Here is a 25,537-nt window from a genome sequence, read left to right on the forward strand (position 1 = left end):
GAGTATTTCTTCATTGAAAGAATTGCAAAGAACGGCACTGAAGGCTTTTCTCGATGGGAAAGATGTTTTCGCTCTTGTCCCGACTTACTTTTGTAAGAGTTGGATAGATGGTTCATCCAATCACCATGCCAGGTATCTTGTGAAAGGGCCTGCCCTTTCGCAAACAGTTTCCTAAGACAGCTGATGTGTCAGTTTACAAAATTCTCCCATCGTCATTTTTACATTTTTGTTTGTGTATGGATCAAACAAATGAAATACATAGTGCCCATTAGTGAGCTTTAGAGGTGATGGTACACTACTTTTGAACTTTGGGCAGAGACAGGCTAGCTGTTTCAGAGTTTAGCATAAATAATGCTTCCAGTCTCGGCTAAGCTATGCTAGTATTAAAAAAAGAAAGCAAATGAATGCATAGCTAAAAGGTTAAACTATTCCTTTAAGGGGGATAAGGAATCCAGGTCAAGTTTCCCAGGCTATCCAGGCCGTTCTCATAAGCTTCTGCTCTTGACCCTAAGTGAGCACGATCCACTTGACCTTATTACAGAGATACTTGTGGTAACAGCAAAAAAAAATCTAAACGACAAAAATCACAGGAAACAAGACACAGTCGTATCATTACTGTATCAGCCTTACTAGATGTTTCTTTTGTTATTCAAGTTCAGGAAGTTAAGTGTTTTTAAGCCAAGCCACATCCGAGTCCCCCTCTCAAGGACAGGAAAAGGCCCATAAGAGGATACATTTTTCCCCTTGCTGTTCAGACATCCAACATTTTATGGGTTGACCCATTAAGGAGAGGGCACTTGAGTAACTCGAGGGACTTCAATTAACCTCTGGGGCAGTTTGGTCTGCTGCTCAGTGACTCTGGGCACAGCCTCCAGGGTTTGCCTCGCAGTATAGCCATTCGAGCTAAACTGACTCAATCGATGCCTGTAAAAGAGAGGTGAGTGAGGTTGTATATTGTCATCCACCGCATTACACTGTTTCTCCTTCTGGCGCCCTTCAGCTTTAATTTTTTCCAGGATTCAAATCACATTTTTGATATTTGCTTTATATGATAGAAAACTGAAGAGAAAAATCTTCAGGGAAGAATTAGAGCCTTTGTGCTGGCCTCAAGGGTACTGATCTGAGCCTCAACCTAATTTGGAAAAATAGAAAGGTCTTGCTGTGTTATTATCATTTGTGCTGGTGCATTTGATACTGGGCTGCCTCTGGGGGTTGAGCAAACAGACGCCGATGGCGAGAGGCGACATCTTAAAGTGATATTTCACTTTTGTGGACTGACACTTAACAGAAGTTCAGGAGAATACTATCTCCAACATTAGCTGCCCAGGGGATCCACAGACTCCAGCCCCCACCAACACACACAAAGACAAACTTCAAGGCCTTGATTTGATGACAGTCACTATTGTAGATAGAGCAACTTGTAGAGTAAGTAGCACTGTGAAGATTACACATTGCAGTCAACTTTCACTTTCGGTTGAGTTTAATGATATTTCTGACTTACAAAGATTAAAAACACTTTCACATTGTCATCCTGATTACAGAAGAAAAGGGACTGGGTATAATCTTGAACTGGGTCAGATCAGTGTGGGAAAATTCAGCCCTCAGCTCAATAAATTCAAACAGCTCCATGTTATGAGACGTGGGATAGTGCAGCTTGCACATACTGTCTCGGCCCCTGTGAGGATAATTCATTAACTTCCCTAATCCTCTCATGTGGTGTTGCAGCAGGAAAAAAAAGATGAAAAGCTCACTGAATATCAAAAACAACGATTTCTGAGCTCCTCGTCATCGCCTTCACACTCTTTCACAAGTGTCTCTGAAAAAGGATGCTACATGTTCCAAGCATGCACGTCCTGTGTTAATGAGCTCCGAAATACATTTTCGGCAGCTTATGGCTGCCGCGCACCTCTGTGGGATGAGAACAGCTCAATAAAATATACACAGGAGGTCGAAACGGTAGGGAAATAAAAACCCCTTTTTGACAATGTTAAGCCTCGCAGCTGCTTTGAGGCAACTGAAGGGTTTTTATCAGCTCTTCAGATGTTGGATCATAGGGCGCAGAAAGCTTTCCAAGGGTAAGCAAAGTCACAGGAGTCAGTACTGTACCAGCAGATGCCTCTACCCACATGATCTATTCACATGTCATGGGGTATTCTTGAAAACTTGTCTGCACTATATGTGAGGTCCTGTTGTCTTTGTTTCTTGTATATATATGTATATATATATGTCAGTATGGTTTTTTTAACATCATGGTGAAACATGCACATGTCAATCTTCAAGGAAATTCAACTTAGATGGTCTTTCAAGCAATCTTCCTCTTCAGATTTAAATGTAATATCACAAATAATTTAATTAATAATTTCACTGGCTTTCAAACAACACTGTGATGAGGCAGGACTAGGGCTGGACCATGGTCCTGTGGGTCCCCTGTAAATTTGTCTTTTGGAGCAGGTGGAACAGGGAAAAAGTGTGGGGAAGGTTGTAAGCATAACCTGCTGGAGTCAGCGTGACTATAGCAGGCTCATTACAAAATTCCACAAGTTAACAGTTATGCAGGTATATCATTTATTGCCACTACCACATGTTAATGTCCCAGCCACCTCTCAATCTGGCTGGACATTAGAAAATCTTGCAATTTTCTTTAGTTTCGTCAGATGAATATTTATATAAAGTCAGAGTCCATGTCAGAGTCTGGTCAGGTTATTCATGTTTGTCAGTTTGTCACCAGGATTGTGGAAAAACTACAGACCCTATTTTCCTGTAAATAGGTGGAAGGGCGAAGCATGGGCCAAGGAAGAAACGATTACATTTTGGAGTCGATCTGATATTTTTCACTTCTGTTAACATTGCGAGATAGGGCACTTGGTCTTGGCGGAGATCTGTGCTCTCCAAATGCCCTTCTAGTTTAAAACAGTGACACATTTTGTTTATTTTTACATGACTGTAAATTCGTAACCTCTTCTGTTCCAGTCCTCAACTTCCTACTCCTTCAGCAAAGAATTGCTTGCAGATAACATGCCTCATATGAAACCCAAACTCTTGAAGTGTGGAAAAGGCTTTGAAATGATAAAGATGAAGCTATCAAAGGCAACAGCAATTCAGGAAATACATCATGAGGAAGTCTTGAAGAAAAAAATGATTCTCGATAATTCAGTTACTATTGAAGATGTGTGATACTGAACTACGTTATAGTTGAAAAATACATTCCTTGACCCTTCGTAGGTGCCCAGGGGAGGAGGAAATGAGTTTATGGATGCATGCTAGATGCTAGTGTAGATAGTGTTATGAAGGAGAGGTTCAGGTAACAACAGCAGATCTCAGACAAATGTTGCAGGAGCAGTCTATAATGACCTTGCTCTCAAACCCGTGGTGTAGGTTAATGACTCTGTACCTGGCCTGGGCTCCATACAATGATTTTTCATGGGCAGTTGTGTGATGTATGATGCGGTGATTGTTTGGGGTGTGTATAAATTAAAAGAACGCCATCTCGTTGACATTCTGGATGATGAAATAAGAGGCACTTTAGGTAATTCTTCTGATAAAGCAGCCCGACCCCATGGCGGATGATAGAATCAAAAGCACTTGCATGGGTCGCTGTCAGGATCATCTGTCTAGTCAGTCCATTAAGGCTGAGCACGGGGGCTTCGACTCCCTGCCAAGACAACATGAAGCTCCACCGTCTTAAGAGGGAATATCGTCCATGAAGACAAGGGGGCACAGAAAAATGAGGAGTTGACTGTCAACAGTTCAGCAACATAGTCTTAACCAGAGCACCTTACAATGAGGGAGCAGGTTGGGAGTCAGTCATTTCCTTACAGGCATGTTTATGGGACTTCCAGCTGATAGACACATATTGTGACCTGTTGGTTATGCAAATGCCCTTCGAACCACAAAGCTGGCTGCCCTGCCTTGAGTTCTATCTTCATGCCAGAGACAATTGTGATGAAAAATCTCTCACCTTGCTGGACTATAGTAAGTCACCCAATTTGATCCAGTATCACCTTTGTTTATCAAAACGCGGTTCCAGAGGCTGCTTTCTCAAATATAAACTAATGTTGGCCTACCAAAGGCAATATCCTTTCTATATCCATATCCTGTCCTCTGAAGAAGAGCCTATATTTGTTGGTAGTGAAGGGTGTTTAACATTAAAAATGATGATATTGCATCAAGGCGATAAATAAGTGAGTAAATATGTGGACAGGAAGCTGGATGACGGATAGCAGCTCTCGCTGCAGCCCATTAGTTGTTGACAGCTTCTGCAAGGGAAGCAGGCTGGAATCTGTGGCCTGTAATTCTGTCTCATTACCACGCCAGTCGGCACTTCCTTCCCCGGACCTTTAATTCATCGCTTATAGTTTGCCTGTCGCTGGCCTTTGTTTTATTGTGAAGTAATTTGTGTGCTATGATGCCTGATTTATGGCATTAATTGAGCGCCTACAAATCAGAGAATATTTCCATTGATTACCTCAAATTGTCTAATCTTTTCTATGTTCTTGGCCCCTGATTGGGTGGTATTTACTGATTGCCTCGTCCTAACTTAAAAATCAATCAGTGGCCACAATCAGAGTGGCTGGATGAATCCAGGCCAAGGCAGCTGCTCCTTCTCCATCAAATAATCTCTGAGGCATCAAATTAATTCTAATTTGTGATGATGTTTACATATGCAGCACTCATGTCCCATACAACAGTCTAGAATTTATTGAACGTACTGGGTCTTTATTTTGATTAATTGATTCCATCCATACAGCACAGTAACTGTCAAAATGTTTGCCTCTCACTGGAGATCCTTGGCTTCTAACAGTCCCAGGATATCTGACTGAGCATGTATGCTCTTTTTCAAAAAATGTCTTCACACATTCACAGATGCCTACTTTTGCACCTGCAAGTTTCCAAGTATGACCACATGTTTTAATAGTGTGACTATACTCACTGGTTATGTAACAACACATTGTGCATTGCATGTGATGAAAATAATTAGACTAAATCTGTTTTTAACCATAGTGGCATCATTGTGCTTTGGTTGGCAATGCTGATCTGTCAGTCAGTTTGTCCCCTGCTTTGTTCCAGACAAAGAAATGAAATATCTCAACAGTAATTGGATGGATTGTCATGCAGTTTTATACAGACATTCCTGATCCCCAGAGAACAAATCTTAATGATGATCCCCTGACCTTTCCTCTAGAGCCACCATATGGTTGACATTGTGGTTTTTATGTGGTTTTGAGTGAAATGTCTCAACAACTATTGTATGATTTGCCATGGAACATGCTTACATGCTAAACCTAGCTGGTAAACTATGTTCCTGCTTCACATCAACATGTTAGCATTATCATTGTAAACACGTTTGCATGCTGAAGTTAGCATTAAGCGCTTCTGCATCTAAGTACAGCCTGAGTGGTCACAAACTATTAACAGTGTAATTGAGCGGTGCTACAGTTTGTATTCTGGTAGTGAAATAATGTACTAAAAATTATGAAGAAACATGTTAGAACAATAACATCTCGGTTTCCAAACACAGTGCAGCAGTGTTTTTATTGGCCAACAGTCACAGTTCAACAAAGGGGAAATCTACCTGCAAATCCACCAAAACTGGTTGCAGTTACCACCCAAACGGGAAACGCATGTTTACATTTGTCCGTCATACGGGCTTAGTAGAAGCAAAGAGGAATCAGAGCAAAGATGCATTGGCTGGAAGTGTAACATGACCCTACTGTAATGTCATATTAGTGCATGTTAGCATCTCATCTTTGAAGGGATGCAGTTAATACCAGACATACATTTACAGTAGAAATTCAACATTCAGTGGCTAAAATTAAACCAACAAGCCACTGTTGCAGTCAGACCGGATGTTTCCAACAACACTATCTAAATCTTATTTCACCCCTCTGCAGCTGCTACGGCTCTTGTCAGGATCAGGCTCATTTTCCTGACAGTGACCCTAGCTTTCACTTGCACTTTTGACATGAGCTGACTTCCTGTTACAAGGTGTGGCGGATAATTATAGAATGCATTCAGGGCAGCAGAGGTGTGCTGCTGTCCGAGCTGAATCTAATGCAGTCACATCTGTTTAACTTCACCATGTGGGAGCACCCACGGGTCTAGGAGGGAGAAAACAAAGCCACACAGAGAGGGAGACACTGCACAGGTTTAATGCTCTGGCCACTGGCGTCTCGGATGGTATCGAACAACAAGGAGGAATCTGCACGTTTGTGGAGGGGACGTGGGATCAGTGCGTGTGATATGAGCCTGTGATGACAAGTGCTGATTTATATTGAGGTGGACGTGGATGTACAGAGCCCTGAGGGTGGCTCACCTACTCACACATTACCATCACTGTCAGGAGGGGACAATGAGAGGGAGAGAGGGAGGGATAGTTTTCTTCATCCAGGGTAACCACTCCCAGCAGAACACAAGACATAAAGCAAGCACAGTATTTACTTTTACTTCCTTCTGACTATAAAAGAGATACATTTCCATGACAATATCTACCATCCATTTTTATTAGTAATGCATGTTTTACAGCCTGTTTGACATATTGAATGAGAAATGTTATCAATGTAGCTGCAAAAGAATCAAACAACAAACATTCTAAGAAGAAAGTAAAGTAAAGAGATTGGAGATTATTGGCAATAAATATGTTTTCCAATCAGAAAGTTTTTTTCCCACAACAAGTGTGTTTTTGCGTTTTGAGCTTTTAATCCATAGAGAATGTAAGCTTGTTGCAAAAAAATATAAAAAATAGGAAGAAAATGTTGGCGAAGATGGTGTGAGGAGTGTGTAGGCAGAGGAGAGAGGAGGGCAGAAGCATCGCTTGAGAGCAATTACCCTCAGTAATTCCATCTGCTGACATACACATTGGGGTACATTTTAAAACTGCAGGTCTGAAATGGGAATTTTTAAGCTCAGCCATTAAAATCTAAGATTTCAAATAACTTTCTTCATTGAGAATTTTATAGATTCCACATTACAGATGACCTTGAAAAGAAAGGGAAAAAAAGACGCTAATGAAAAAGTACTTGCTGGGATAGAGTTACAGAAGAGGTTAAAATGTTTTTAAAATGGTTGATAAAGGTACAAAGCTGGCTTTATTCACTGGCGGCACCAGTTTGTTGTGTACATTAGAGAACATTATTAGGTGAAAGGTGCTTACTTGGGAATCAGACTCATCACAAGGCAGGGATACTGCTAGGGTTACGTAGGACTGCAATTACACCAATCAAAAGATCATGTTTTCAGACGAATGACATTATTACAAATTTTCTTTGATGATATCGCAGCCTGTGATCTTTCAAAGGAAAAAACATTATGAACTAAAACTGTTCCATTACAATCAACCCCTGATGAGTAAGCCATCTTTGACTGATTAAAAACTCCAGCATACATTTTTGAGGGACTTCCTGTTTGGTCTGTCTCACATCCCTTCTTATGAACAGCACCCTGTGTGATGAGTGTTTTTCTCTTTGCTACAGTAAAGTCCTCAAATATTTACAGAGCTCCTTTTAATAACTGCATTTTCCTCCCAGCTTTTTTTCTGTCTCTCTGCTTATAAGCATCTCTGCAGCTCGAGTTTGATTTTGCTAAGAGATTACAATGATAAGAAAATCTAAACATCCGCCAGTTTGTCCTTCATAGGCTGCGTTTCCAGTGGTGTGCATTGTCTCTGACAATTAACCATGAGAAATGGAGTCCTCGGTCGCAGGCCTTTGCCTTTATTGTATGCTGACAGACAATTCCCCCTGGGGTTGCAACTCTGCAGCCACACAGAGACAATAGAAAGACAATAGAAAAGGCAAACCACAGAAATGAGCTATGAGAAACAGTGTGGCTTTTAACTCCTTTGGGGGAATAAGCCTGCAAACAAGTAAAGGCAGGTAACATCAAGCTCATCCACTGTCCACCTCGCTTGAGCGGCTATCTACTGTTTTCTCCTCATATCACCTCAGCAGCACCCCCTCGCCTCCTCCTCTCCCACCAACCCCCACCTTCAGACACCCACTTCCGTCAATAAATCCATCTGGGAGATCAATGGCCCAGTGAATCACTAAAAGTTATCAGCTGAAGCCCTGCCAAATCAGCAAACACAATCACTATGTGAATCCATTTTTACTTCCCCTCCACAAAGAATGGCTTTGAGTGTAACGGAGATCCGAGTATGAGTGAAGCTGCTTTCTCTGAGAACTAAATGTGTGTTAGAAATGGACAATATCGGCCACTCTGGCTGGTTGCTGAACCTCAGCTCATTAAAGTATATGGTTCAGAAGACAGTTCTCAGCACAGAAGTTTTCTCAGAGGCGCTGCATATTCTCACTAGACTCAGCAAACTCCCACACTGGCAGCACAAAACAGCTCAATAATAGACAAATAGACAGGAAGCATTGTTGATTCTTAATGCACGACGTCACATAATGAGTTTCTGCCTTGCCCCCAGATGTGTATTCTATCTGTATATCAACCATAACAGCTACTTTGTATGTTTTCATGTTTACTATAAAGTTGCCATGGGCTGGTCATTTATATGCTTAGATTGAGCTCTGATGGTGACATCTGTGCTTCTGTCAGTCATGATGCTGGTGTAGCCCCCACCTTTCCCATCGCCGAGGGCAAACCCCCCTCTACTGCCCCCCCCCCCCCTCTCTCTCTCTTTCAGTCTTTCTGTCTCTCTCCCCCTGCACTCTCTTCTCTAGACAGCTTGATCGCCCAGGCCTGCCGGAGAGGGTCTCACCATGATGAAATAGAGCTAGGCAGTTGTTCCTTCAGCCCCAGGGTCATTATTTAAAAAGTGACAGAGACTCCAGTGAGTGAACGTGAGAGAGGTGAGGAAGGACGGAAGGTGAAGAAGAAAGAGGTAGAGGGGAGAGAGTGAGAACAGCACTCAGGAAAGAAGGGAGGGAGGAGGAGAGGCAAGGGGGGGGGGGGGGGGGGGGGACCTCAGTTCTCAGTTGCACAGGTGTATTGTCCAGCGGAGGGAGAGGGTGCTGGGAGACAAATGAATCCAGCAGGCATTTGGTACACACCGGAGATTGCTTATCGATCCAGATCGCAGTATTCAGGCCGGCCTGAGAGAGGGCTGAGAATTTTCTGAGGGAGTTAATAACCTGGCAGCTCAGCTGTCTTGTCCAATTCACCAAAGGCAGAGGCCTAATCAGGGCTGGATTCCTTTTTCTGTCTGAGGAGGGGGCTCTAGCCCTCCACCCTCCCTTTCAGCTTTGGCTTCTCTTTCTGTCTCTCCATCTCCATGTCACCCTCCCCTCATCCCTCCCTACGTCCACAGCCCCTCACTTCCACTCCATCGGAGCTCTGAAAGTGATTGAAATGACAGCCTATAGAAAGAGGCTAATCAAATTGTTTATTATCAGTCTGAATCAATATGTATGGATTGTTAAAACATCAAAGTCAGCCCCTGGAAAAGTAATAGTCAACGGCCGGCAGCAGCTGCTCAGCCAAGGCTGGGTCCCTGGGAGCCTTGCTGCATTTAAAGCGACTTTCACTCTTACTTAAGTCCTGATGACCCGACGAGGTCAGTTGGCTGAAGGGGATGTACACGGTTGTGCTACAGCGCCACTGAATTAAACCCTTCTAAACTTCCCTCCAGCTAGTCAAATACATGTCTGTTCGGGCGGACTGACAAACAATCCATCCAACAAACTAAATAAATGAGCCTCCATGGCACTGAGATAAAGACCATCGCTCACCTTCTGTGCTCCAAGCAATATTTTGGACAACTGGTTGCTGGTTCCCTTAAATTCAATATTTTGCACCCATCCTCTCCTTTGAATCCAACTCTGCTCTCTTCAGGAAACCAGTCTGGATCGCAAATGAGGTCAGGCTGATGAATGAGTCAACTGAACGGATCAAATTGCTTTGAGATGGACATTGTAGTTGGTTTCAGGCCATGAGACAAGCTGGCATGGAAGATTGATGGATAGCCATTGTCCATTCATTGGCGCTGAGTGTGACACCTGATGTTGGCCGGGGTCTCCCACCACCTCCGACACCCCACAAACGCAAGGCACGATGTGGCTTGATAGAATGATTAGACACTGAATGATATCTTCTTCTACAGCTCTCCATCTTGACCACTTTACTGCTTGTGGACATTAAGATGGATCACAGCGTCTACAGCCACCAGGTCAAATGTGAGAGGGTTTGAGCACACACAAATTATACAATTTGTAGTTTAACTTTTCTCTCTGGTCAGCTAAAATCAGGTCACGTTTCAGTGGAGGACATATTAAAAGTGTCAGAGTCTGACTCATTAACCCCCATGTCATCCCATTGCCCTTATCTTGCTCCCAATTTTTCTGTCACTCATTTCAGCGGCGCCAAGTTGCCAATTCAATGGTTACCGTTTCAAACCACACACTAATCCATATCGCTATAGGAGAAGCTTCCTAATTGGAAGTCCACTCAACTCCTTATCATCAGCTCCATTACATGAGCCACATAAAGGCACCATCATCCATCATACACCAAATTTGTTGCGTCACTGTTCTTTTGGATGGAGGATAAGGACCAGGGGGCTTATTGATTTTATAAAAAACATGAAGCTGACACTCCAGGAGTGCAATATTTGCCTCTTATCGATAATTGCTTTAATAACCGTGACAAACACATCTGGGCCTGACACTGTCAGAGGGAGCGATATCTGAGAAATTACTCAGTGGAACATTTTTGTTTCAATATTTTATTATTCACCTCATTTTGTCAGTTTATCATTGTTGTTAAGTTTAATACTGTTCAAAGAAAGAATACAAGAATACATAATGAACAAACATGACAGGCACGCCAATGACCAGTACTTGTCACTGAGAAAGTAATTTCTACTCCCCAACATTTCAAAGGGAAATACCCATATTATTACTCTGCTACATATATCCATACTTCGAAATTTCTATTAATGCAGAATTAGCTGTCTCAAATTTACTACCAAACAATATGAAGTATGTTGGACCCACAGCAAGCTGGGCCAACAACAACAAATAGATGCTTTTCAATAGTAAATGCATCAATAATGAAGAAAGCGTAATTGAATGAATGTTCTATGTTTATTTTTAATGACAATGTATGACTAATGTTTTACTTTTACTTGTACTTATAATGTCTTTAATATATGGCACTGCTGTTCTGTCAGATGACTATTTAAATGTGGTATCTCCAGTTTAGAACTTGGTACTCACTGTATTTAAACAGGAGTTAAAAGAATACACGGATGCAGCAGAACCAGAGAAATGGTTTATTTTTCATGCATTCTTATTTCTGGTCAAAACCTTTATTTTTAAACGTGTAGTCTTCAGCCAAACATGTCATACAATTGCATGTTGATGTTTTTACATTCACAAGCAAATTTTAAAATGTTTAAAAAAAAAAATGAAAATCAGGCATGTTTCCATACTGGTGAATAAATAAGGCTACATTGTAGTTTCTTTAGATGCTTGCAATCTGCAGGTAAACATAAGTACAGGTAGCAAACCAGAAAAAAAATGTTTGAGAGAAAAATCGAGAAAGAACTTCAGAAATTTGATTCAACTGGACACGTTTTAATTGTTCTTTTATAAAAGCCATGTTTCATGCTGTCTGGAAGCAAAGACAGGTTATGGGAATATCTGAGAAGACGCTGACAGGGAAACAATCTCTCCTGTGAGGTAAATGTTCGCAATGCAATACTTCAAAATGCACATAAAAATACATGAATGGAAACATGGCTTGTCTGATTTTCCTACCATTTCAGAATTTCCATTTGATCTGACCCAATAGAGCCCCCCAATTGCCTTCTACGCCTCCAATCTCCTATGCAATTGAATCCTATGGCAGACTTCATGTTGCCCATTTCATAAGAGATGTATTTACCTAAGTAAAATGTTATTCAGGCTGGTCCCTCCTTCCTTTCCCCTCTCTCTCTCTCTCTCTCTCTCTTTCTCTCTCCCTGCCCACCTCATTCTCTCTACCAGGCGGAGCCAGCTATGAGCGGTAGCGGATGGCAGGGTTACAGTAGGGTGCTTGCCAAAGTAATGCCGGGCACGTTGCTACATAGTAAACACCCAAGGCTCCTGCTCTTGACATGACGGGGGTCTCTAATTAAAGAGTGCAACGAGACACCCTTAGCCAAGGCTCTCCCTATCAGCCCTACACCCACAATTAAGTCCTCCATGGGATCCAAGGCGCTGCATTATTGATGGAGCAGAACGTTTGATTAGAAACTCTTAACACAGTTCCGGAACAGACCAACCAGTCCACTGTCATTAAACACCACTTAAACCAAGTCAAAACATACCAGTTGGACATGCTTCTTAAACATCCGGGTTATGATGGAGGTTGGGGGGTGGGGGTGGGGGTGGGGGTGTGATTGTGTGTGTGTGTGTGTGTGGGGGGGGGGGGTGCAACTGGATTGAATATCAATGCTTTGTGCAATACCTTCTGCTAGCATATGCTGAAGGGTTTTTGCTATGCAGGATAACAAGGTAAACAATATACCTGCAGGCCAGTTAACAGGCATTTTCTTGATGACTTGCAGGGAAGAGGAAAATAGTGGATTTCGCATTCAGGAAACACGTGTAAGAGATAAAAAATAGCCATTGAACCGCAACAATGTCAGCCCTCCATATGATGAGTCAGTGAATGTTTGAAATTATAACAACCCCTTTACCAGGAAATATGTACTTACATCAAAGCCAGGCTGCTCTAAGTGGGGCTAAACAGTATTACCGGCCCTCAGTCAATCAACTGTTGCCTAGTGCGTAGATAATGCATCACTTCATATCAAAAGCCCTGCTAATGAGAACAGGATGATGTATACAATACCAAAACATGCATACAGATGTGTGGATGTAACATGTAGATGGGGATGTAATGGAGTGTCAAATTAAAGAGTGCAACAACATGCTGGAACATGTAGACTGAGGTGTATGCTTCACTTCAAAAGTGTTAGCTTTCCCCCCTTAAAATAAACTGCTCTGTTAGACATAGCACAAGGGACTTGAGCCCACACATGCACTGCAAACCTGAATTATCTATGCATGAAGAGCTGCATGTGAGAACATAAATGTTTGAATCAGTTGGACTGGACATTAAATGGTCTCTACCCTGCCAGCTCCACAGGACGCCTGTGTAATGTCCAATTGAGCCCATGTGTGAATAGAGGAGGTCATAGGAAAAGAGTGATGATAACGTTTCTATCATGCGGCCCTTGTGAAACCAGAGATAAACATCTGACGGTGAAGAAAAGGAGAGAGAGATTTACACAAACCGGCAAAGAAAAGGTCTAACTGGAGAGATTCACAAATGTCTGTCAGTAAGGGCCACCGCTGGAATCTTCCGACAGATTTAAGGAATGGCAACAGACTTGGTCGACCAAATTGCGAGTCAGCTCTGTCACCACGATGTAATCTGTGTCATGTCCCGCCTAAACCAATCGGAGTATTTAAGTAAGACCACGTCTGATATAGACAATCTCCTGTTGTGTGCTACATATGAGAAAGGGCAACTTCCAACAAATCAGGTGTGGACATTGTCCATAGTTCATATAAATAATGGCTTCGTGTTTGTGTAGGAGTACATTTCTGCATTATGCTATTAGACACACTTGCATGCAAGCTTGTGTGCGCGTGTGTGTCTCTTCGGGAGAGTACAGGGAATACTGCAAATTCGTCCGCTTCGCCTCTGCAATAGGCCTAATTAATACACACTCAAGGGTTGATAACATTGTGGCTGAAAGTAGATCTCCTTAAGAGATACTTAATCCACCTAAAGATTGCACTGCTTCCCTTTCTTCCATGGCATCACAATCAAAGGTATTGGGTGGGTCTCTAGTGGACTCATTAGCAGACTGCTCAGCGGCGGGGGTCTCGGCTAAGGCCCAACCTCCCCTCCTCCTCCATCCCCCACCTCCAAACGCCACACATAAACATCACCCTCCCTACACACATGCACCACTCGCTGTCCTGAGCAATCAGAGATGCTCGTATTATGACATTCATTAAGCATCACTGATGGAAACCCTACACACTCTCATCAACACTGTGATTAATCACCACCTTATCAGCAAGCCACAAACCTCCCACTATCTATGTGTGTGTGTGTGTGTGTCTGTGTGTGTGTGTGTGTGTGGGTGTGTGGGTGTGGTTGAAGTCTCCTCTTACTAGGGCAGGGGTCAGATATCAGGGGCAGGAGTGATCAGCAGCTACTCAGTGAACATCATCCAGGCTAATGAATGTTCTTGCATCACTGTTACGAGAGTGTTGACACCTAAATGTATCTCTCAGCAACGAATAAAACACCTGATCTGACCAATGGGTATTTTAAGATGTGACATGTATGCTGACTTGTCTGTGCGCTGCTTAAAATACAATTAATTGCAGCAAATAAAGAAAGAATGAAAAATAACTAAAAAAGTTAACACTGGGAGGAACATTTGTAAATCCAATGAGAAACATAAAGTTTAACTTTACTATAAAATGCATTTTGCCTCTGTCTAGTCATGACCCCTGTATCAGGAATAATCTGTATATCTATCCTTGTACCTGATCTGAATTCATAATGCAGCAGGTTAGTAAGTGGGATCAGGTTAAAGAGTGCTGAGCCATGTTAAACCACTGCAACACAGGAGCATGCATCATGTCCACGCATTAATAAAAGGCAACTATGCTATCATTATAAGCACCATACGTGCCCGGGCTCCACTTCCTTGCTGCTCTAATAGCTAACTGGTCAAGGGTGATTTATCTGATAAACTGCTTTTGTGTTCCACAGGCCTGAGAGATGGTTTAGTTTAGCCTAGTCTGCCATAATGTGCTTTATAAATACAAAAACAAATGGTTGCCTAGGGAGGAGGAAAGATGTAGCTTGTATATTTGTGTTGGGTGGGGTGGGTGTAGGTCAAATTGTATCCTCTTGTGCCTTCGGGGGAGACAGGAAAAGCCTGAGTTATAACTCTTCCATCACCTGCCTTCTGCCTCCCATGCATTACTCAGGATATAGCGCAAATTGCAGCCGGCATCCATTAGTTCTTTTCAGGGTTAATATTGATGTAGATATCATTCCTATCTGCTGTGTCATTTATTTGAAATACTATGTGCGAGGAGTAGCTCCGGCAGTGAATCAAATCAATTGATAGAGCAGTTAGCCTTGCAGCCCGGGCTGCCTGGGAGCTGCCGAGCGAGCATGAAATATTATGGAGATTGTTCTTTAAAGTGATCTCTTCATCATCATTTGTCTGCAGCCTGGGCGATCCTATCCCCTACTGCTGCGTTCCTCTTGGGCACCAGCTGTCATAACTAAATCAGCCGGATAATGCAGTCGTGCGCACAGTTCTCCCACATGCCCCCCTAACACCCGTCTTCACCCGCTGCCTCTCTTCTCTGCTCCCTTCACCTCCTCACTGCTGCAGCCACACATGTCAAGGAGCATCCAGAGAGTCGCTCATCATCACCACTGATGGCCCTCCTCTCTGGGGCCTGCTTGTTTATGTCACTTCCTATGTGCGGGGCTGCTAGTTCATGTCACCCTATGTAGCAGGGGAGGGCACGCATGCTGTTTTACTTCATGTTTGGCTGCTCATGATGGGCAGAGAGGTACCACAGAGCTCAGTGACAGTCCTCCTTGGATGTTATGATAGCCAGTTGAGTTGCCAGTCTGCACTATGCTGTAAGTGAATATGACGGAGACAGTTTTTATGGCGCTCTTCACAGTCTGTTAGCATGTGGCTGGATGACTGTTTTTACTGCCCATAAATGGAGTGGCGTGCATATTTTCTGAGTCATTAGGAGGACAGTCAGGAGACATACTCAGAGGGAGACGCACTCCACTTAGGCCAGGCCGTTTACCATTGTAAAAACCTCATCACTGAGCCTTTCAGAGCGATCTTACTCTTACTTGGGGAACATTTCCATGTGTCAGTGAGAGATGAGATGAGAGGGCATCTTCAGTGACAGGGACCAGAGGATACAGGGCCTCAGAGGAAAAAGCTGCATTATTCAGTGCCAGGACATCCAGATCCGGCAGCCAGTCATGCCATCCCGATCAGTGCTTCATCGCCTCCTAATATTACAGTCAACAGACTCTTGGTATGGTAACAGTAAAGACAGTGTCATGCTTATATTAAATGAATACTGAGAGGATGCCAACCAAATGCATAAATGCTTTGAATTACTTTGAATCTTTTGGTGCCTGTTATAAGTTTGTATGTAAAATAGAATCACTCAAGCAAAGACATATTCTTGATACCTTTTATTTAAAAGAGATATACTATGCTAATTTTCAGGTTCATACTGAAAATGTGGTTTCTACTACGAATTAATGTTCAAAAACACATTATTTTTCTCATGTCGTCTGTCTGAATATTCCTGTATTCATCCTCTTTAAGACCCTCTCCCAAAAAAGTCTGTGCACTCTGTAGCGGAAAGTTCTACCATCAGTATATGTAGTATAGTTAGGAGGGAGGAGAGAAGGGGGGGACAATTACTCTAAAACACGGAGCACGGTACGAAAGGACAGTGTGAATGTGCCCTAAAGGAAGAGAAGGGCACTGAAGGCTTTTCTCGATGGCAAAGATGTTGTTTATCTTCTCCTGGTTGATTTCAGGGGTTGTTTGATAGACAAATGGTTCATCCAAGCACCTGACAGGTATGTTTTAATAGTGTCTGCCCTTTCTTAATCAGTTTCCAATGATGGCTTCTCAGATGGTTCTGTGAAACAAACCATCTGACGAGTCAGGTTAGCTTTCATCAGCTTTATAAGAAAAACATTTTTAAAAATGGAAATCTCAATTATTGCAATATGGGACCTTTAAACAAAATGGTGACATTTTATTTCATGAAACCTGATCTGGACCCACCACAAAAACAACAACAATAGACACACAATTACACCACCACCAGAGACACAGCCTGGATATTATTCTCTGGAAAAATAGTATCAAGTCATACATTTATACCGATTATGTGCTGACAAAATAGGCATCTATATTCTTGAGACAATGATGTCAGACTACAGCCTGTTACATTTATATTTTCTAAACAAGACACTCTGGGCAGCCTGGCCGAGGCGGTGACATCTGCATGACTCTTAGTCACAGGAACAATGGGGGCTCTTAGCAGTGAACAGAACCGCTATTTATCACTGTACGCTAATAAAATTCATACACGGGCACTGTATGGGTCTGAAAATGGATGTTAAATCCATTCATCAAAGCCAGATGGATTATGTGCTCTTTGGGTTATGTGACATTGCTTACTCTAGGAGACACAGAGGTTTAAAAGGCCATGGCGTGTGTGTGTGCATGTGAGCGAGTACATACATACACATGCACTTGTGTGTGTCTGTTTCCAATGAGTGATGATGACCACTGGCTCACCATATTGATCAAGAGAGATCTAGGAGGGGTGTGAGATAGATAGCCACACACCAACAAGAAAAGCACAAGCATCTCTGAACGGAGTAAAACACTGCTGGGGTGAGAAAGTTCATGTGTAGCTCACTGCGTGTGAAGGGTATAATTTAAGAGATGTTATTATTTTTGACATATTAAAATGATTAAAATCAGCAAGAAAAAATGAGGTACGCAAGTGACTTAAACAACAAGATGCTTAAAAAACAGAATTAAGGAGGAAAAAGGGGATCAAGCAGGGTGCAAAGAATGCCAGGGTTAATAAAAATAATGGCTGAAAGTACCACTAAGACCACCCATCCTAAAAATGTAAGCTATGCACTCACGCCACTACCGTTGGCATGTGTTATGCAGATGTAACCGTTGCTGAAGACCTGCCTTACAAGAGTATTTTGGCTCCATCTCAGAGAGAAGCTGTGTATTTACAGGATTCAGAAGGTGAAAAGAGTTGCTTGTCAGCTTCCGGCTTGGTTGTAAGATGAGTGTTAATAATTGTATTATTATTATTATTATTATTTTTTGGATGTATCTGGTTTCACATATTATAACAATTTGGTTCCTGTGTATAAAACCAGAAGAGGAAGTGATGATGGATAGATTCAGGATGGACGTGTCCACTTTCACATCCTTTTTAAAGTGAACTTTAATTTCTAATTTCTACCAAATTCTTGCCTGAAAGAAAGGTCTGGATATATGTAATAATAGAGAACAAATATATTGGACAAACATCAGGCAGCCACAGCGGCCTGTGTTGGGATTGTGACTCACACCCCAACACCAGCTGGATGCCATCCCCGCCTGGCTTCCCGCTGCTGATTGGACAGGTAGACGTAAAGAGCTTGTTGCTTTCCTCTGCAATTTTTCCACAGATTCAGCAGAAAGAATTTATTGTGCATTTTTTTGTCTCACCAATCCAAACAATGTGTGTGCGCTCCATACCGTCATATAATAATACACATGGCTCTGGTTTGGCTTGGCACAGTGGATTTCTCTTTCTTTTTTCCTGTGGTTATTAATTATACAGATATTGTTCTGGCACAGAGTGCAAGAGGGCTGCTAGATAGCTTTGGAGGTTCATCTACAGTCAGGCTGAAGTTTAATTTCATCGTCGGACTTTAATATCCCTTTGCGTGGTCCAAGTGGTGCTCTGTTCTGTCTCTGTCGGCTGTGCAGTGTTGGGACACGCAGGGCTCTGGCAGTGGGGGAACAGCTGATGTAGGACAACCTCTCATGGCTCCCTGGGGGCAGATTTGTGCAAACTACACTACAAATTACACAGTGGGTTGCTGTGCACTCTGAGCCAGTGTAAACAACAACACCATTTCCCCTCTTATACTATGAATCAAACTGAACTTATATGACCCATGTCTGAGTCCACACCCATTCTTTGTATCCCTCCCCCCAAAACCCTTTTAATGACACACCTACGTAGTAGTGCTCAGCTCCGCGCTAGCTTCCTCTCTCCTCCCCCTCCCACTGGCTTCATTCATGAAAACTCCTCCTCCCTACGCCCCACCGCTCTCAGTGTGTCACACTGTGCAGCTGTTTCATTTTAGAAACCAGGAGACTCCAGAAGTTTGCCCCACAGCCACGAGTCTGCTCTCGGAGCCAATTGGAAACCACAGCCAATACTTGTCCGAAGTGCTCTGGCAAAGTTAAATATAGAGGCCCTCAGTTGTTGTAAGAGATTTAATAAATTCCTTGTTCAAAGTTTGCATAATGCTCTCTAGTTTAAAAGACCAAAGTCCCCTCGCTTGTTATTTCCCAGGCCTGTTTGTTGATCTCTTATTGCTGAAATATAGCATTTCAGTAATGGTCTGCTGCACACCAGCTGATGTGTTTAATAAACTTTACTGTGCTTCAGTCTAGGAGATACCTCCCACTTAGTTACACACACGGGGGAAGGCAGTGGGCCATAGCAGTGGAGAATGATTCATTAACACTGTGAATTCACCAATTAAACAGCCGCTATCCATAACTGAAAACCTATAATCAATATCCTATTAGATTGTAAATTTACCATCATTTAAAAAATCATGAAAAAGTCAGGTCCTGAAATTTAACATCTGATGCTTTTTCTGATATCATAAGAAAAATAATTTAATATCAAATTCTTTTAATTATAATCTTATGAGAAAATGGTATGTATAAAAATGAAATTACTCAATCATTTGACTAAATTTGCTGTTCTATAGAGCAGCCCCCAAGTATTCACCCTAGACTTTTTTTTATTAACTTTTCTTATTTTATATTAGTTATTATTTATATAAGTAATTTTATATAATATGGTGAACAATATTTAGATTACAGCCTTTAATAACATACTCATAATGTCCTTATTTTTCTGTGGCTCACATATTTTATGGGGACTGTTTTCAACAAAGTAATCTGGTTCAACCAAGCGGTCTGATTGGTCCAAGATGTGTTGTGCAGTAATGCATTGGTTGCCATGCCAACTCATGTGATAAACTGGAAAAGGCAGCAAAATGCACCATTGTTTTTACCAACAAAACAAAACACTGGTAAAAACAATTCTGTTTTGTGACCAAAAATACTGGTACAGAATTTTCTTACTGACAGTCAAAATATATCTGCAAAGTATTTACACTATGTATTGTTACCTAAATACAACTAAAACAAAAGTCAGAAAATAGCTGTATATACAAATTGCTTACCATGTTACCATTTCTAGAAAATAACTCCCCTCATAATTAATAATTTACCATATAATAAGCAGTGACAGACTTAAGTAGTATTAGAGGGAAAATGGGGAAAAAAGATATGTGCATTTTTGAAAATATAGCTCTTTGTTTTTCTTTATTTTGGTGTTGACATTGTGTGTACTTGAAACCGTGTGTAAAATCGAGAGCCACTAGAAAGCAGAGTTAAATTATTTGTAAGCATAAACATATTTGACCAATAAAGCTGATTCTGAGCCATTAACTCACCTTCCTACCACATCACTGAGGAGTCCTTTCACATTTCACTGCTTATCGAAAATCGACATTTTCAGAAACTCTTGAAACCTGAAAACCGGGTGGAACGTGCACACACATCTCAGACATCAATCATAGTCAGTCATAGTCAGAATGGCAGAATCCTTCACCAATATGTGAACCAGCTGCGGATCTCGGCCTGACGGTGTGCTCTGCTTCAGACAGAGGCGGCCCTGTGGTGAAGGTCTGTGTCACGTCATGTGTGGCAGTGTGCTGTGGGTCCTGAGAAAAAGAGCCCAGAGCTCTGCATTATCAGCTGGGTTGATAACAGCATGGAAAAACTGAGGCCAACAGGAAAGCCTTGCAGGGATCCTTCCCAGACCTGGCCACTGTTCTCCATTCACTGCCAGTAACCCTCGCTGGTGTTTAGAAAGTCTCTCACCAGGATGTTAGCTCAGAAAGTGGTTCGTGGCTCCAGGTTAAAGCAGTTTTACCTGATATTTTACACCAACAATGTATTAAATGACAATGTGAAATTTTTTTTACAAAGAGGTTGCTTATAGTACTGTACCTACGGAGAATTAGCATCTGAATCTGCAGTTTCCTTCAGGTTTATGTTTGTGATTTGATCATAAACAATCAAGTTCCTTGTGTTCCTTGAATTTTTGTGTCGGCCTTTGCATAAAGAAGTTCCCAAACCTCATTGTCTCTTCAATTAGACATTCTCCTTGCCGTCTTTGTGTAAATCTCCCTTCTTCTTCACCCTCAGAGGATCATTTTCTTCCCGTTTTGCTGAGAAATGTCATCAACACGCCCCCTCACTCATCGTTAATACTCTGCACAATGAGCACACGTGGGCTCACTTGGAGATTATACAGACTTTGTACCAGGGAGCTGGCAGGGTAAACACTGTTGACGTGAAGGTTTGATCCACACTCTAACATACAGCTTGGCTGGGTAATGTTTGTAATGTGTGAAATATTTCAGGTTTGGGGTGCAAGAGTAAAATGGGTGTTTTTAGCAAAAAGCTTAAAACTCTAAAACAATTGTTTTCTCAATTATATTTTTAAGGTGTTTTATATATTTTCAATTTATGTATGTCATTTTTATAATATACTAAAAACAGAATTACTAAATGATATATATATATATATATATATATATATATATATACATTATTAAATAGTAGCGATCTGTTTGGAGAAAGAATCTCCTCTTCTCCCATCCGTCCTTTTCCTGATACAAAAAAGAAAAAGACATTGATTCATCTCACCGGGGGTCAAGCAGCTTGATGTGAACGTCAGTGAATTAATAGGATGTGTTCACTCGCCACGTGGAAAAACACCTCCATCCCGCTGACCCTCTTCATGTTGTGCGCACATGATGTTACTTCCATACATAAACACATAGCAGGAGCGGCCATGTGAACACAAGGCCGTAATTAATACCATGTACAATTTCCCCTATCCCCTACCCCCTACACATCCCCCAGCCCCACATTAACTTGCGGAGAGGAGCCGAACCAAACGCCCTTCTGCTCGTCTCCCCTCCCATCCCTTCCTTCTCAGAGGGGAAGAGTGCAGATGTGAGGAAGGTCAAATAAATAGCCGTGATTCAGCCACAATTCCACTTTGACATCCACTTAGCCTCAGGTTCCCTCTGCCAGCAGCCACCTGTTGCTCTTCTTTAAACACTGCCTGCTGAGGAGGAAGTCCTCTCATGTGGAACTTAGCCCCCCCACCTCACCCTACCCCCCTGATACGCTCCCAGGAACTGTAATGGCTTAAATAAAATTGTACGGGGCCTCAGCAACGTCATTTAGGCCTTTTACATGCTTCAGAATTATGCAGACAGAAATGGAGAGGAAAAAGGGAGAAAGAAAGGGGGGCCGAGAGAGATATAGAGAGATTCAGCCATGTGGCCAGATGCTAAGGCCATCAGGTCTGTGTGTGAACAGAGAGACACGAGGGATCTACTGTACAGAGCTGGATATAGTAGCACAATCCAGACATCTGGTGTGATTTTGCACTGTGAGGCATATATATGGACGGAGAAATCATGCACACCCTTTTTATTTGCAGTGATCCAAAATGCACATTTTCATTGATTTCAAGAATGATATGATATTATTGAATGAGTAGCTTATATTATTTTGCATAAAGGCACAGTGTGGGAATATGAATGGAATATGAATATTTATTTTGATATACATATATAAATAGAAATAGTCAGGCTGTGAGGCCTCAGTTGGGCAATCCTCTGGCTCATTGCAGCCAAATGCAATACAACAGTTTTGGGGTTATTTCTCATGTCAGGGTTTTTATAGATGTGCACTGACTTTGGGGAACTTTGCACCAGTAACTTCAAATTACTTGAAATGCTCTTTTGATCAACGCTAATTAAACACAGGCAATTACCAAAGTGAAATTAGCAACATTTAAACACATCCATTTACTTGATTAAAGTTAGATGATGAGAGTGAGATAAGTGAGGACCAATACTCCAGGAGATGAAAGCAATAGGTCTAGATATTGGATGTCAGGTGAAATGCGCATTGACTCAGAGTGGGACTGTGACAAAAAAAAAAGAAGAAGCACCCACAGGTAAATAAATGAAGAGCGATGACCGTGTCACATCCTCCCGGTTGAGCTTGACTGGGTATCGTGTAAAGCTCTAACCTTCGCCATGGAGTGTCGTATGCTCCCACATGGGCCCCGCCACAGATGCACGGGGCCTCTGGTTACAATGCAGAGAAATCCTGCCTGCTCAGACCTGGCTCTATTACTGAGGACGGAACAAAGATTGAAGGGTAACTGCCAGCCTGAAGTAAATGTAGAATCATCCAGATTTATGGTGCTCAAATGTGTCAGAGAGGAGTTGTCTTATGTATGATGCAGGGCTGACAGGGCTAATTATGATCCCATTAGCAGTGCTGGTGTTGCTTCTTCTTTGTGAACCTGGTGAATCAGGTATTTTACCCACGTTAACCACTAGCTGGACAGAACAAGCACCCAGCAGGGAGAAAGCAGTCAGAGTGAGCCTATTATGGTACTCCGCAGGGCCTGGCCTGGCTGCTGTGGATGTACATGTGGGCCATTGCTACCACTAGCTGGGAAACAGTAAAGCATCTGTCACCCCTTTTAAATCCCCACAGGAAAGAAAAGAAGGTCCAGAATTTCACTGGCCTTACTCACAGCAGATGTCATAAAATGTCCCAGGACATTCATCCAATCAGAAGCATTTAGCAAAGCAACTCCAGCTAAGCAATAATTAGCTCAAATTGACCTGTTTCTCTCTTTCTCTCCTTGCCTCCTTCCTTCTCTCTTTTCAGGCACTGATATGAATAATGAGGCAAGGGGTTAACTGCGGGTCACCCGGAGCTCCCTATCTGCCATGCTATTTATTCAGTGGAATGAGAAATTGATCACATTATTGTGTTAAGAAGGACCTGATTCGTTATAATCAGCCCGGTATTGGCAGGCCAGGCCCGCAGGCCTCGCTATTGCATTAGGAATGCTCAGGCAGCCATAGGTCACCCTCGCTAAGGCCATTTTACAACTTCACGTCACCTCCTTGACCTTTTGATGACCACTGACAGAGACAAAAGAAAAGCAATATATGACAGCGCGATATTAGCTGCAGGTGGAGCACTATGCATCTTCACTGCAGGAGGCAACATGTCAAGGGAGCAGGGACAACTACTTATGCGTATTTAAAGACAACTAAACACAAACTGTGTGTGTGTTTGCCAGGGCTACACAAAACACTAGTAGGCCATGACCTATAAGCTATATTTCTGTCAAAAAGATTGACATTTATTGGGAAGGCAGTGCCAGGATTAGCAGAAACTCAATCATGCGGCTATTTAAAAAAAATTTACAATCATGAGTAGTGGCTGCTTTCTTTGACCGTTTGCTCCCTCAACACAGCATTTTTCCAAATGAATGAAAAACTGTGTAAATGACCAGGTGCACTAACCTATTTCCCTTCGTGGTGGTTACATCATGCCAGCTCATTAATCAAATGAGTCGACTGCTCTGTTTGCACGAGGCCGGAAGACATTGGTTAGTGCTTGTTGATTTAACCATAACACCTCAGTACTTAAAAATGGCTTTTTATCCAAGTTTAATCTTCAACGAGACTGCATCGATTTTCATTTTATCAGCAGCCACCAACCTATTTATCAGCTACTGTCCTTGACTTACAGCTGGTGTCTGTGATGTTTATTTGTTTTAATGCAGAAGCATAAAAACCAAGCAAAGGGATCACATTTGGGACACTTTACGCTCGGGTGTCCTGCTTGACTGCCAATAGAGCTTATTCAAAACAGATCTAGTGCATTTAAATGACTGAATAGTTTTATTTTTATGCATCGGTATCAATAGCCACAATCAGCATTAATGTCAGATAACTCTGCTGCTTTTAGAACATCATATTTCAATCACAAAGTTTGGTTCATAAAGTAACATTTTTCTCAGACAACCGTTTTTTAAAACTAAACAACTAAACTTTTACTTCTTTACATGGGAAATAAAGTCTTTAACTAATTCCATTTTACTGTTCTAGTATAATGAATCCAGTGGCTAAAAACACTGCAGACTGTAGCCTTGTTGGTAATATCCATTCACAAGCCTTGTGCGAGTCGCCATACTGTTTTGCAGGGACCACATCACAATGCGAGTTTGGTATTGTGCAAATGTGTTGGGTTTAATGTTAACCTACAGCATTTTTGAGTGCTTCACTAAAATACTTCTCTTTTCCTTGAGCCACCTCCGGACAAACTCCCTTACTTTGTTTTAATTAGAATTTAAATGAAGCAACACCACCGCCGCCCCAGCAAAATATTTCAGTACGCTCTCCACCTCTGGAAAACACTCCTCATTCTCCCTGACACCCGCTTTCATCTCCAGACTCCCCCCGCATCGCTACGGCTGTTTACAGTGAAAAACATCTGCATTGAAATGATTCCACTTCCTGAGGCTTGAATAAAATCAAGTCTCCACAAAACAACAACAGGAAGAGGACCATTTTTACAATAGCTGTGTTTAAATATGTGCAAGAACTCGTCGATGCCTGTGAGCGGGTAGATGTCAGCGGGGACTGGTGCAAAATAGCACCTTATTTACACATTAGCAGATACCGCAAGAAATATCAACATAAATATAATCAATATAATATCAGCCCTAAAACAACGTTTGTTTTTTTCCCCACACAAGCCTGA

This window comes from Echiichthys vipera (assembly GCF_963691815.1).
Source record: "Echiichthys vipera genome assembly, chromosome: 1".
Classification (NCBI taxonomy): domain Eukaryota; kingdom Metazoa; phylum Chordata; class Actinopteri; order Perciformes; family Trachinidae; genus Echiichthys; species Echiichthys vipera.